Consider the following 16369-nt stretch of genomic DNA (forward strand, 5'->3'; position numbering starts at 1 on the left):
CATTCAAGTGCTTAGCACAAGCAACTGCCTTCTTGGCCAAGGATTACAGCAACACACATTATCTTTTGTCTCTCTTGCAGACAGCTGTGATTGTGGTCCAGCCTGCTAAATTCGTCCTCGCTACGCCCGGGCCTACTCCGCTCCCCTACCTTACCCTAGCTCCCATCCACCCCCATTTCAATTACCTTTATTCTTACCCTGAGTCCACTGTAGCTCCACCTTCTCTCACTTTTCAGCCAATCATATTCCATCTGCAATAACCCTTCCAAGAACATCTTACCATCTACATCTCTATATCCACACTAACTGCTTCCAGTTAGCAGCTCAATCTATATTTTTCTTATCAGTCTACTACACTTCTACAGTCTTACATATATACCCTGACTGCTACCATCCTCCAACTTTAGCTTACTTCACAAAATATTTACTCCCCTATCTACCATGTCCCCCACCTCTTAAACACTTCTCTTCTCATTCTCTGTTAGCCTTTATTTCTTAGCAAACCAATCAGCTATCCGGTCAGCTTATCAACCATTCACACCAACTTGTACTACATCCACACAAACCCCACAATTAACTAGCTACTCTAACATATAACCTATCCTATATGCTCTAAATACATTTCTGCTTACCAAAATAAAAATTATCTCAATGGAAAACAGTACCAACAACCCAACTGTGTTAATTTACCAAACAAACTCAAAAAAGAAACAACTAACCAATTTTTTTCAAGAAACCACTCGAACTTGCTCCAATGCGATGACATTCATCCAAACTCTGGCCCCACCTCCTCCCCTGCTAACTCCCTTAAGTCATATAAATCTCTAAATTTAACTACCCTGAATCTTCAAAGCATCAGAAATAAAATCCCAGAGTTCCATGCCTGGATAGCTCACAACAAACCTGATATATTGGGATCCACTGAAACATGGTTACAATCATACATAAAAGACACTGAATTCCTTACCCCAGGCTATGCCTGCCTAAGATCTGATTGACACCCACAAGAGAGATGGAGGTGTAGCAATACTTTACCCTAACACGTATACTATTGTCCCATACTCTAAATCAATTCCACATTTCTCCACAGTGGAAATAATCATTTATTTCCTGAAAATAAACAGCTGCACAACTCTCTGCATAGTAGCCCTGTATATCCCCCCAGGCAATAACATTCCTCTACTAGAAGAAATTCTTGCCTGGATATCAAATAATATAGACAAAGAAACAATCATCCTGGGAGATGTCAACATAGACTGGCATGAAGTATCCCAGCACATTCCCCTCAAACATTAACTTGTACAACTTCACCCAACTAATTCACAATATAACCAGACCTAACAGAAACAATGACAAAGGATCCATATTGGACTGGATCCTAGTTTCCAATACAAACCACGTTGCCATCACTGGCACACTACCCAACAGCATCAGTGACCACCTCCCAGCCTATATATTAGACAAAGCCACTCCAGCACCAAATAAACACCATTACAAGCTTACAAGAAACTTATTCCACTTTAACTCAACCACCTTCAATGAAATGTTATCATGCTTCAACTGGGAGGCCCTAAAACCCTCCCCCTTGATGAGGCTGTTGAATCATTCAACTTAAAATTTCTCAAGACCTTAAACAGTCTAGCACCAATCCAACAAAAAAGAGTAAAAACTGACCATGCCACCACGAAGCAACTCATGACTGCTAGGGAAAAAGCCTAGAAACTATGGCAAAAAATAAAATTCCCTCAGACCTACTATAATTCATACAACTCTGCAACCAAGTTAAGAGTCTAATTAATAAAGACAAAAAAGCATACTACCTTCATCTGCTAACCTACCATAGGCAAAACCCCAAACAATTCCGGAACTCCATTACTTCCCTACTAAACACAGGTTCAAAAATTAATCCTGTTCAAATCCAGAGAAAACACCCACTGAATTAGCCACTCTCTTTAACACTTACTTCATCAGCACTATATCCAATTTAACTGACACCTTCTCCCAAATCAAGCCTAATACTACTGCCACACTTCCCCACCTAGTTTTTCCTTTTCACCAATTCCTTCCACTTTAATACAAAACTACTCCTTAAGCTCAAACCTTGCACTAACACCCCAGACAATCAACCTCCCAATTCCTGCAAATCACAGCAAACACCATTTCCTACCATATCAGTCTTCTTCTTCTTTCGGCTGCTCCCGTTAGGAGTCTCCACAGTAGATCAACTGTTTCCATTTCTTCCTGTCCTCTGCATCTTGTTCTGTCACACCAACCACCTGCATGTCCTGTCTCACCACATCCATAAACCTTATCTTAGGCCTTCCTCTTTTCCGGTTACATGGCAGCTTCATCCTTAGCATCTTTTTCCCAATAGACTCTGCATCCCTCCTCAGCACATGTCCAAACCAATGTAATCTTGCCTCTCTGGCTTTGTCTCCAAACCTTCCAACCTGGGCTGACCCTCTAATATACTTATTCCTAATCCTGTCCATCCTCGTCACACCCAGTGCAAATCTTAACATCTTCAATTCTGCCACGTAAAGCTCTGACTCCTGCCATTTTGTCAATGCCACTGTCTCCAACCCATGTAACATAGCTGGTCTCACTACCCTCTTGTAGACCTTCCATTTCACTCTTACTGGTACTCGTCTGTCACAAATCACTCCTGATACTCTTCTCCACCCACTCCATCCTGCTTGTACTCTCTTCTTCACCTCTCTTCCACACTCACCATTACTCTGAACTGTTGATCCCAAGTACTTAAACTCATCCACCTTCACCACCTCTACTCCCTGCATCCTCACCATTCCTCTATCCTCCCTCTCATCACACACATATATTCTGTCTTAGTCCTGCTGACCTTCATTCCTCTTCTCTCTAGAGCATATCTCCACCTCTCCAGGGTCTCCTCCACATGTTCCCTACTCTCACTACAGATCACAATGTCATCTGCAAACATCATAGTCCATGGGGACTCCTGTCTGATCTTGTCTGTCAACCTGTCCATCACTATTGCAAATAAGAAAGGGCTCAGAGTTGGTCCTTGATGTAATCCCACCTCCACCTTAAATGCATCCATCACTCCCACCGCAGACCTCACCGCTGTCACACTACCCTTGTACATATCCTGTACCACTCTTACATGCTTCTCTGACACTCCCGACTTCCTCATACAATACCACAACTCCTCTCTAGGCACCCTGTCATATGCTTTCTCTAAGTCCACAAAGACACAATGCAACTCCTTCTGACCTTCTCTGTACTTCTCCATCAACACTCTCAGAGCAAACATCGCATCTGTAGTGCTCTTTCCTGGCTTGAAATCATACTGCTGATCACTAATCATCACCTCCTTTCTTAACCTACCTTCCACTACTCTTTCCCATAACTTCATGCTGAGACTGATCAGTTTAATCCCTCTGTAGTTACTACAGCTCTGCACATCACCCTTATTCTTAAAAATTGGTACCAAAACACTTTTTCCTCCATTCCTCAGGCATCCTTTCACTTTTCAAGCTTTCGTTAAACAATCTAGTTAAAAACTTCACTGCCATTTCACCTGAACACCTCCATGCTTCCACAGGTATGTCATCTGGACCAACAGCCTTTCTGTTCTTCATCTTCTTCATAGCTATCCTTACTTCCTCCTTGCTAATCCACTGCACTTCATGATTCACTATCAGCACATCATCCAACCTTCTCTCCCTCTCATTCTCTTCATGCATCAACCCCTCAAAGTACTCTTTCCATCTGCTCAACACACACTCCTCGCTTGTGAGTATGTTTCCCTCATTATCCTTTATCACCCTTACCTGCTGCACATCTTTATTAGCTCAGTCCCTCTGTCTAGTCAATCGGTACAGGTCCTTTTCTCCCTCATTAGTGACCAACCTTTTATACAACTCTTCATATGCCTTATCCTTAGCCTTAGCCACCAATCTTTTTGCCATGCACCTCATCTCCTTATACTCTTGTCTACTTTCTTCATCTCTTTGACAGTCCCACTTTTTTTTCACCAACCTATTTCTCTGTATACTCTCCTGTACTTCTTCATTCCACCACCAGGTCTCCTTGTCCAGCTTCCTCTTTCCAGGTGTCACACCGAGCACCTTTCTAGCCATCTCTCTTACTAGCTCTGCTGTAGTTACCCAGCTATTTGGTAACTCTTCACTGCCACCTAGTGCCTGTCTTAACTCTTCCCTGAACATCACCTCACAATTACCCTTTTTCAATTTCCACCATTTGATCCTTGGTGCTGCCCTCACACTCATTATCCTCTTCTTGATCACCAATGTCATCCTACAAATCACCACCCTATCAGTATACTTCTTAATAGATGTATCAATGAGTCCTATGTTCCTAATATCTGGAGAAAGGCATATATTCTCCCCTTACATAAAGGTGGAAATAGCACAGACATTACCAACTTCCAATCCATTGCTATCCTTTCATCAATTTCTAAAATTTTGGAAAAACGCATCCACATTCAACTTCTCAATCATCTATTTCACAACCAAATCCTATCCTCCACTCAACATGGCTTCAGGCCAGGCCAAAGTACCACAGCTGCCCTAAACTTTTTCATGGATACAGTCAACAGGGCTTGAAATTCTGAAAAGATTGTTTCTTCTCTATTTCTAGATCTCTCTAAGGCCTTTGACACTGTTTCCCACCTTCTTCTCTTCTCTAATCTGTCTAACCTAGGCATCTGAACCCCCACTCTAACCTGGGTCACAAGCTACCTCACAGACAGACACCAATCAACCAAATGGCAGCACTCTCTCTTTCAATTCCTTAATATTACCACAGGTGTTCCCAAAGACTCCATACTAGGGTCCCCTCTTTTCAGCATATTTATCAACAACTTTCATACCACCCTTTCTCAAGGTTCTGTAATACAATACTTAGATGACTCTACCATCATCTGCTCTGCTAATTCCACCTCTGAACTACAACAAATTATCCAATGTGCCTTCACAACCACCAAAACCTGGATGGCCAACAATCATCTTCCACTAAATCCCAACAAAACCAAACTCATTCTCCTCGCACCCAAACAAACGACTTCTCTAAATAAAAATGAATACTCCATACAGGCCCAAAATAAAACCACCTTAGAGGTAGCCTCACATACAAAACTACTAAGTGTAATCATAGATGAACACCTAACATTCAACCAGCACATACACAACAATATTAAAAAACACACTAAAAACTTGGCATGCTCTATAGGCACAAAACATTCCTCAGCCGCTCCACCAAACAAAACCTTGCCTCCATCTTTCTTCTACCCTCTCTCTTATATGATACCCCTCTCCTTACCAACATCCAATCCTCTTTGAAATTAAAACTTGAGATGTGCTAAAATAAAATTGCTAAGTTCACAACCAATGCAAAATACTCTTCCCAACATTGCTCCTCTCTACACCTTCTAGACTGGCTCAAACGTCCACACTATCTTTCATACCTGAAATTAATCACAGCCCACAAAATTATCTTCCAGCCAGCTGACTGCCCTGTCCTTACCACCATTCTTACTCTCTGTCTTCCAAACAGACATCTCCAATCTGAAAAACAGATACTCCTAATGGTAGAAAAAACAAACCTATCTGGCCAGATGTTTTCCTCCTTTACTATTGCCAAACTGTGGAACACTCTCCCACTGTCAATAAGGACTTATAGCAATTCCATTGGCTTCAAAAATCTCTGAAGCAACATATTTCCTCCTTATGGAAATATACATGTACCAATACTGCACCCCTTAAAACCTGTCTCTCTCTTCCTCCAATTTCCTTACCATAAACTACTCCTATTTCTATCACAATCTTTAAACTGCAACTTACTGTTTTTTCCTTTCTGTTTCATTAGCACTACCTTAAGCCCTCTATTGTGGGGATACCTATTGAACTAAATATTGAAGCCACAGGCTTTGAATTTCTTCAGAACTAAATAGTGAAGTTACAGGTTTCAAATTTCCATTGTTTAATCTATTAATTTTATACTATGTCATTATATCCTATGCTGCTAATAAGCTAAATTAGTTTATTTAACTAAGACATTGCATCTATGTATAGCTCTATATTTTGTACTTTTTCTAAACTTAACTATGCACTGTTACACTTGTTGAATTTTCTTGAATCTACATGTTCCAAAGACTTGTGTTATGTTTACTACTGCATTGTATTTTATATAACTGTTCTTGTGGAGCTTTTCTCCCTGGGCCTCCACTGAAAATGGGCTTACCTTGGCCCAGTGGACCTTCCCAGTAAACAAATGCAAATAAATAAATAAATAATAAATTGTGGAATCATCTGTGTATTGAATGAGGGAGGATTGTGAGCAGGAAGTGAGAACATAGTTACTGAAGCTGTTAAATAGTAGAAGTCTGAGGATGGAGTCCTTAGGAATGCCCATTTGGACTGGGAGGAAGAGCGAGGAGGAGGTGAATTACTTGATGGACTGTAACCTGTTGGAAAGGTAGCTGGTGAACCAATTAGGAGTAGGGTTGGAGAGATAATCTGGTCAGGAGGTTGGTGTGAGAGACAGTATCAAAGGCTTTAACAAGGTCCAGGATTAGACAGGAGATGAGTTTATTGTTGTCTCTGGCTTCAGAGAAAGCATATGTGCAAAAAATGAAAATGGTCACTGTGCTGTGGTTAGGACAGAAGCCATGTTATGTAGTAGTGAGTAGATTTTCCTGGAGAAGATTCTCTAGGATCTGCTTATGTATGCATTTTTCAAGAATTTTAGATAGTTATTTTCAGGCATGCAGGTGCTTGTAGTATGGAGATGGTAGCTATTTTTCAGGTTCACAACAAAATAGTCCTTAGCTTGTGTATGCACAGTGAACAGTTATGTATTTTTTTCTTAAAAAGCAAACTATCTCTTCAATGACAGGGCCATCTGACCAAACTTATACTGTGGGGTCACAGAAATGTTACTCAAGAAATAAGTCAGAAGACTAAAGTGTTCATTAAGCTGCTTGTGTTGGGAAGTTCATTTTAACACACCTCAGAAGGAGAGCCTAACAAAATAGTCAAATTCAGAATGAGCTGAATTCCTTTTAATGTAAAATATGACTGAGAGAATTTGTTGATGATACAGCATAAAAAAGATGTCTAGAAATCAATAACAAAGCAAACCAGTACAAATTACATTCCCCCGGATTCAGCAAACGTCCGTGCAGGAATAACTTATTCCTGCACAGCAGGGACAGTTCCTGTGCAGCACGGCAGTGCGCCATGAATATGTATGAATGTGCACTGCTGTGCTGTAATACATACACGGGGATGTGTATGAGCACAGGGGGGCATGTTTGAGAGCAATGCTCTCACAATACACATGTTCCCTGCACCCCAGAATTGCCGTATGGCAATTTAAAAAGAGTGAGATCGCTCGTTGCACCTCCAATCAGTTACAGTAAGAAACCTGGAGAAAGCCATAAGGGGCAACTCTGAAATATTGTAATTACCAATGTAGAAATTTGATAGAATAACAGGTTTTGCATTAGCATGAAATTTGTGTAGGGTTTGAAGTCTAAAACACAAACCTCACAACCCGTTATAGGAAGAAATCTGGACAAAGCCATAAGAGACAACTATGAAATATTGCGATTAAAAACTTAGAAAGTTGATAGAATAACAAGTTTTGCATTAGCATGAATTTTCTGAAGGGTATGAAGTATACAACTCAAATGTCTGTCATTGTTGTCAAACTTCAATCTTTAATGATGTGCCAGAGAGCCACAAGTTTATGAAAAGTGGATTAAGAATATAATGCAAATATCAGGCCATACTGTGAAAAGTTATGTCATCAACATTTGCAAAGCACAGCCCCCAACAAATAAATATTTTTTTTCACATCTGCAGTAAAGTTTAAGTGTAGCTGCATGGGTGTGCCCATTGCTTAGCTATGCTAAGCCCAGCTTAAATGGCACAAGAAATTAAATGGCAATAGACATCCAATGTAAGCAGTAGTGCAATAGTGTTGCAGTTAGAACATATGCCTTGCATGTAGTCATTCATGGTTTGAGCCGCACCAAAGCCATTTCCTTTCTGTATGTGAAATCATTACAATTTTAATTTATTTGCATATTTATGTAGGAAGTAGCTTATATTTCTTAACCAGAGTAGTGTATTAGGCCCAGATGTGAGGTGTCAGTGTAATAAAGTTGTGAAATCCCCATATAAACACAAGTGTCCCATACAGTATAGTCATACAAGAATAAATGTAATGAAAGCACATTGGGGGATGTCAGGGAAGATAAACAAATTTATAGTATGTCAGGAATGATGGATCAATCCCATACAGATGGTAGTCCATAAAATAAAACGTAAGCAATAACTAAGCATTGCACAGCTATGCTGACCGGGTGTAAGCATTGTGCAAATATGAATGCTAAGCAATGAGTAGCCCATCTAAGTGGATTTGCCCATTGGTAATCACTACTGAACCTGCCCCTTTAAGCACTGCCAGCCTTCGCTAAGCAGGTTTACCCGTAGCTTAGCTTAGCTCAGCATATTCAAAACCATCCAATCACAGCAAAGTGTGGGGAAATCGGCCATATTTAAACCTTACAGGTGGGAATACAGCTCATAACTGGTTGTAGCTTCTCACTGTAGGCAGTATGGCAGGTGCTGGAGAGGGCATGTGCTTTCGGGTGCAGCGATGGGGCATAGAGGAGTACAAGGTCATGGTAGGACTCTGGTATACCATCATTTATTTGAAAGGAGATTGTACGATGCACCAAAGTGCAAAAATACAACCTCCAGATGTCTGGAATGTCACGTGACAGTGTTGCAAATTCCAATGAGCGAATGCACATTGGCAGTCACTCATTGGAATTCGGCATTTCTGGTGCAGATCGCACTATAGTGGGGATCAGGAATGAACCCCTCCCTCACTATGGTGCAATCTCAGAATTTGTATATTAAAGCAGGGGGGTATGGGGGTGCAGGGAAGCTTTCCCCCTGCATAATGATGTCCGGAGATGATTGGAATTTGAAAATGGTAGAATCTGGTTTTCCAGATTACCATTTTTTCAAAATGCTGTGTGTCGGCATTTAAAGTTGCACAATAGTGTGAATGCACAAATGCCTTTCACACACATGAATGTATACCTAGGACTCCTTGTAAAAAAACATGATGTGAGACTGCTACAGGACAAGTACCAGGGTTCCCAATACAAAGGGGAAGCCTGGGAAAGTCTCGTCCGTGATCTCATCAGTGCCACTGGTATCCCTCGGACGGGTGAGCAGGTCCAGCACCACTATGCCGACTTGAAGAGGAGGAAGAGGGAGCTCTTGGGACAGTGGGTCCAAGAAGCACAACAGAGGGGTGATGTCCCAGCAGTGTGTAAGTATTCATAGCAATACCTGTTTACCAAAGTCCAGCTTGTGTATGTAATGAATAAGTATGCGTAAATGTTTCCCTATCTTCATTACAGCTCCAGCTGAGGGGGTTGCGAACCAGGAAGCCCATGCCAGCAGGTTGCAAAGGCTGTGTCACGAGGCTGGTGAGTAACAATCTAGCTTGTAGTATTCATACCAAATAAATATAAAAGAGAAGAATGTCACCTGGCATTATTAAAAATGGGTATGGGTTCTACTGAATACAGCTGAGAGTATTACAGTAATAGTCTCATATAGGTCATATATTAATTAAACAGTAACTGCTTGTCAATACAATTCAAAACCCTAAACTGGTTGTGTTTTCTCTGGTATGGTATGATTTGAAATGTGTATAGGTTATACATAGCAACTATAACTCTAAAAGCATTAAACAATCAAGTCTCAGCTGCAAAGTTAGTCCCTCTATAGCACATGAGATTAACTGATATTACAAATGTCACACACCAAGATCTGATATCTGAAAAGTAATGTTGTGTTAACCAATGTTTCCACACTGTGCTATGTGAAAAGGTATATATAGGAATGTATGCATAAGAATGTTATAATTACAAGGTCAGATCATACAACAAAGAGAGAATGAGAAAGAAATCATTCAAGAAAGTGACAGTAGTTTCTTAATAGCTCCATCTGATAAAACATGCACTTGTTATATTTTTTAGCAGAAACAGCCACGGTTTGAATCTTGGGAGTGGTAGTAAGCTGTATGCATAATTTCAACAAGGATTTTGTGAAACTGTGTAGAAATAATCAGGTAGTATTAACAAACATTCCCTCCACAGGTCTTCCAGGTAAGAGAAGGTATAAAGTAGCTATAAGAAGGTTGTAGTTATACTGTGTCCAACACCCATGGTCCAACCCCAAGGCTGCAAATGACAGCAAGATAAGTACAGACACCAAGTGGTCTCCCCCAAGAAATATTCAAAAGTGTTATGCTGTTACAGCTACTGGTCTCTGCTAACAACAATCAGTGTGACTGATAGAAATCAAGGCATACCCTGAATGTATGGGTAGAAACAGTCATGTAGTATTAACAAACATTCCCTCCACAGGTCTTCCAGGTAAGAGAAAATATAAAGTAGCTATAAGTAGACTGTAATTATACTGTCTACAAACATACCACTGCCCAACCCAAGGCCATAGTTGTTGTAATAATACCTGTAGAGTAATGAGTAGAGCAATGATCATTAAAGCTGTGACCACTGCAATAATCTACATTTGTTAACTGACATTCCCCCACCTTATCTTTACCAATAATCTAAACACATAAATGAATGGGTATGTTTTCCACCAAACCTACTGTTGGGACATGTGTCCTGTTGTTCTAAAAATTGTTGAAATTTATTTCAGTTAATGTTCCCTGTTCAAATACTATAATTGGTGACCTGTTGCTATCAATGTAACCTGCATGCTGGTGTAATGCCCACTATGATGCCATATATGCATGTGTTCTGTTTGCTATGCAAACGTTCCAAATCTGTTATATTGGGTTAATGGAAATACTCATGCTTGCTGTTATAACTAATCCAGGAATGTGTTTACCATTACTAACCAACATATGTTCTAAAATTGCAACACCATAGCACATCAGGGAAGGCCAAGCCCAGTGGATCTGCCTCTCCCACCTCATCTAGCCGTGGCACCGGGCCCCAGCATGTCTGAGACCAACCCCTGGACCTCCTCATCTAATAGTCCTGCATCACCTTCGCATGGAACCTCCTCAGGGGATGGGGCTCGACCCCCTCTACTTGGACATGGTCATGCACAGGATCCTGTAACCAGAAGCCAGGTATGGGGTCTGGTGCGTAATGAGCTCCACAAGGAATTTGGAGATCTACTATGCCAGCTTGAGGGCCACATGGTGCAATTAGAGGGTCAGCCTGCCCCTCCAGCTTAGCCCGCAGCACAGCCACCTTTGGGGCCGTGAAGGTGCAGTGGTGACTACCCATGGGTGGAGACCTCAGTCTCACTGTATCCATTTGGGGGCTCATGAACTTCCGATTACAAAACACCCCTCCCTGTTAAAGGTGTTTACCCCCCACATGTGTCATATACCACCACTGTATGCTGTCTTGTCTGACTTCCTACCCAACTTACCTCCCCAAATATACCTACTATCCTTCCCCAACATCCCACTCACACCTTAAAAAATAAAAAAGGGCAATCTGTTTCCAAAAAAAAAAGTTGCCCAATACATAGCTGTCCATTTCACACACGTGTCCATTGGACACATGCAATCTTCTAACTGGCTTCACAACACATTATTGCTGTCCTCCCCCTCTCTCTCTCTCAGGGGTTTGAGTGTCCAAATGTACCTTCAAATTCAGTATATATGCACAGCTGTTGCTGTAGAAGAAATAGACAGCAAAGGACTTTCCCTACACCTATCCTGCACATCCCTAGCTATCTGTCATATTGTTTTACCCTCGTTGTGCCCCCTTTTTCACCACTTTCCTATCACCCCTATTTTCTTTTCTTTTAAAGAAATTAGCATGGGGATAAGTGGGAGTAAGCAGTAGTAAGCGGGAGTAAGCCTGTTTCCACAGTGCTAAGCGGCATCTACACAGAGTAATCACTTTTAAGGCTGTCTGTAAGCATATTGAACTGGAAGTTAGCATTGCTTACCACCACACAAACCTGCGCAAACCCACTTACAACTGCTTAAAAGTGCCTTAATCACTCTGTATCCAACAGCCTTTGTTCTGCCCAGCAACAAAATAATCAGTCCTTGCAAGTCTTGAACCCAGGAACCTGCACACCATAGCCACAGCAAGTTACTACTAAGTCTCATGTTTATTCAAACTTATCATGCAGCACAGTCATTCAACAGTAGGGAAAATATCTATATCTATATCTATCTATCTATATATATATATATATATATATATATATATATATATATATATATATATATCCCAAGACTGGAAAACCCCTCTTATCAGCCTTAACAAAAGGTTGAGATCCCTCATCAGTTAGGTGTTTGAAATACAAAATAACTGATTTATGCAACTATCAAAGAAAACATATGATACATTCTTGGTCCTACCATCTTAGGACATTTGCAATTTGTCAGTTGTCATCAGCAGGACACAACTGCACAAAGAGGGGTTGTCACTCACAAAGAGGGACAGGTGGTAACCCAAGGTAATCCACAAAAAATAAGATAGTCTGCTGTCTTGGCCAAAGACTTCACTTAGTACAACAGTAAAAAACACACTTGCCTTGAAGACAAGAAGCAATCAACACTTAATTACAGATTTAGTTCAACAGCCTCCAATTACACTTTGTAGTTAACCCCCTATGGGGAAAAGTATGACATGTTACAATGTAAATGGATCCTTTACATAACATTGCTTTACTTCAAAATGTACTATCACACTGACAAAGTGCAAAACAGTAAGCTGTAACCCACCACTATCCCCATGTTGAAATGTATGAAAATGCACAGCCATATACTTTTATGTTTCTTATTAGTAATATCCCACACATTTTCTAACAGCCTAAGTTAAAAACATTTAATACCCCTCCCTCATAAAATGTCTTACAAGGGCATATAGCAGTGTTCTCTATACACTGACCTGTTGACTATACAGGATCACACATATTGTCCAGCCATAGCCCTCATATTTATGCCCCCTACCCCACAACATGTGTGGGAGTCCACAACATCACTGGAATGATAGCAGGAATGTCAGTACTACCTATCAACCTCTTACTGCATGACGTCTGGACAAAAGCCTGGTATATAAGTGGGGGGCAGAGGCCAAAACACAGGGCCATATTTGAAATATTGCTGTTCTACACTGTGAAATTTGCTTGTGTTACAGGATTGGTTGCAACATTTTCCCTCAGGCAAACACCTACTATCCTTTAACCTAGCCCGCCTTTGGAACACACTCCCACCATCCATACGCACCACCTCCAACCAGCACATGTTCAAAAAATCTCTTCATACACATCTAAAATCCCAATGGGAATGCTCTTGCTCTCACCCCTCTTAAACATAAGACTACCTCACTTTACCTAACAAATTACATGTGCCTACTGAAAAACCACCCTATATTGTAATATATCATGACTATCTAATCATGTTTACCTTCATTGTATTGTATTGTTTTTTGAATGCTTGTAATTTTGTCGATAATGTTCTATCTTTACTTTGTATAATTTTAGTAGAAATCTTATAAGTACCTAATTTTGCCTAATTTTGGAGCTTTTCTCCCCAGGACCTACTAAGCAGGGTCTTTTTGGCCCAATGGACTATCCTGGTAAACCAACTGCAAATAAATAAATAAATAAATAAATAAATAACATACCCTTTCTGAGCAATATGATGTTAGAAACGCAAACGGATCTTGCCATGTGCTGATAGCAATCGACAGAGAGAATGCCACTGATTTGTCAAGGACAACACCTGTCTGGGGAACAGATAAAAAATAGCAGACAAACCTCTGGCCATTATGTGGGTAGCCCTACAGTTGAGAGCTATGCAGACCAACTGCTTTCCATGAAAAACTAGCATGTACACACAAACCCTGCAAAACTAGCAGTATTCAAAGCATATAACAGCAATACTCACACTCTGTCTTTAGGTCTGGAACCTTAAACAAACATTTAGTTGGCCTGTGTCCACAAGTGTTGTTGTAAGAGGCATTTCTACCTGCTGTCTGTAACACTCCTGCCCCTACACAGGAAGGATGTCTTCCATACAGTTATCTATAGTCGTGGATTGCTATGACATTGGCTATAGGAAGAACTACACAGCTGCCTGCATGCAATTAGCAAGTGGCGAATACCAACTGGTGCAGAGGCCATCACCTTCTCATGAGCATCACCTACAAAAGCTATGCTGCAACCTATTCAAACAAGCTCTATCCCTGTAGTGGAGAGAGAGAGAGAGAGAGAGAGAGAGAGAGAGAGAGAGAGAGAGAGAACAAACAAAAAAAGAATAAAAACAAATACAAAACAAAAAAAAAACAAGGAAGACATAAACTGGAACACAGAATAGAGCATAAAAATAATGTATGTGAAACACGTAAGCATGTATTTGAATGTAGTACTTGGTCTGTAATAATGGGATAGATGATTTTGAAAGAATTATATGTGCCAACAAGACTTGTTGTAATGATGTCCTGCTGAACAACTGCTATAGACACAGCATTTGGCTCTGTCTGCAGTGGACCATACCTATCAACTGTACAGATCTTCACAGAATGTTGAGATTTACCCATCATAGTGCTTAGTCTGTTCCTCCTAACATCTATATTATTCTGTCAAATAGCTGGGGATGGAACTCATGAAGTAATGACAATCACTTGAGTTTCAGACCCCACCACCTTCAGATCAGTCATGGTAATGCAAAATGTATCTTGCTACAAACTTCATAGGTTTATAACAGGCATATTTAAGATCTGTGCCTATTTATCCCCCTACTTTTAGGCTTTGTTCAGATGTGATCCTCTAAGAGGTGGAGAGGTAAGGTTACAGCTGAGGAGCCTGACTCGCCCTGGGAAAGGACAGCTCACATATGGCAACCACTAGAGTGTCTGTCAAACACTTGTGACTGTACCACTGATAGGCCAGTTAATGTGATGTTGTCCATATCCATATGTTACCTGTAAATATGAGTATTATACATGTTTGTATTGTAAATCTAACATATCTGTATAGGGCATGTGCATAGAGCCTACATTGCTTCCTAATTGTTACTCTATAACAAATCAGATTTATGTATGACAGAATGAATGCCTTTTATCCTATGTATTGTATCTGTAACAGTGCATTAACCTGATTAATGTAACAGTTTTTCTGTATGTATGTATGTATGGAGCTTTTCTCCCCGGGCCTCCGCTGAAAATGGACAAGTATCCAGTCAGACTATCCCAGTCAACAAATATAAAATACATAAATAAATAAAGAAAGAACAGTTGCAGATGTGTGTGTTAAACTGCATGTGATATACTGAACTAATAACATTCAACTGTACAGTGTTCTACCGGACAATAGTCATAGTTGTGACTGATATCTGCAGTCACATACACATATACTTGTGTTATGTTAGCTATATTAATATGTTATCAATATTGATTTCCCTGTTGTCACGCATTGATGAGGACCATTGTCCAGAAGTCATGGTGTAACAGGTTGAGAAGTATGACTGAGCTGCAAGACTGTAAATACAGTGTGCCATACTGACATAGAACACAAATGTGTACCAGATATCCAGTGAGCATATGTATGTATATGTACGTTCAGCTGAAAGGCACAAAAGTAATAACATGGTTTACAAGCAGTCCGGAAAATAGGTTGTGCATGTTGCACATGTGTATAGTATCAGTGTCACTGCATACAACAAAATAAAATGTGTACAGCTACTGATTGTTGCATTGCAATGACACTGATATGGGTACTACAATAGGCATGATTATTAGGTAGTAATCAAAGAAGTGTACAACTGTGTTATGAGCCACTGTCAATGCCTACCACTAACAGCTATATCAACACCCACATACACTGGATATCCAAAGTGTTCACACCCCTGTTGGAATGCCAGGTTTGTGTGGTATATACCAATGAAACCACAGAAAATCATTTCAAAATGTTTCTCACCTCAAATGTGACCCATAGCCTGTACAAAAAGAAAACATAAAAAACAGCTTTGTTTCTCTTGAAAAAGAAACAAAACTGTTTCAAGGAAGGTGAGCAACCATTGCCAAGTGAAGATGTGTTATGATGTTAGAGTACAAACCAAGACAAATGGATGCTGTAATAATCTCAACAGGTGTTTACACAACATATCAGTTTAAGCGTGTGCACACACACATTCAACTGGCTTATTGTACTGAGTATTATTTCCCATATGTATTGACAGAACAGGTTGTTATGTTTTCAATTGAATTGAGCAGGCTGTAGGTCACATTACAGGTGGGGATTGTTTTGAAATGAGCTTTTGTGTGGTCATG

The sequence above is a fragment of the Protopterus annectens genome, chromosome 3.part1 (genome assembly GCF_019279795.1).
Source record: "Protopterus annectens isolate FY-2018-M chromosome 3.part1, PAN1.0, whole genome shotgun sequence".
Lineage (NCBI taxonomy): Eukaryota > Metazoa > Chordata > Ceratodontiformes > Protopteridae > Protopterus > Protopterus annectens.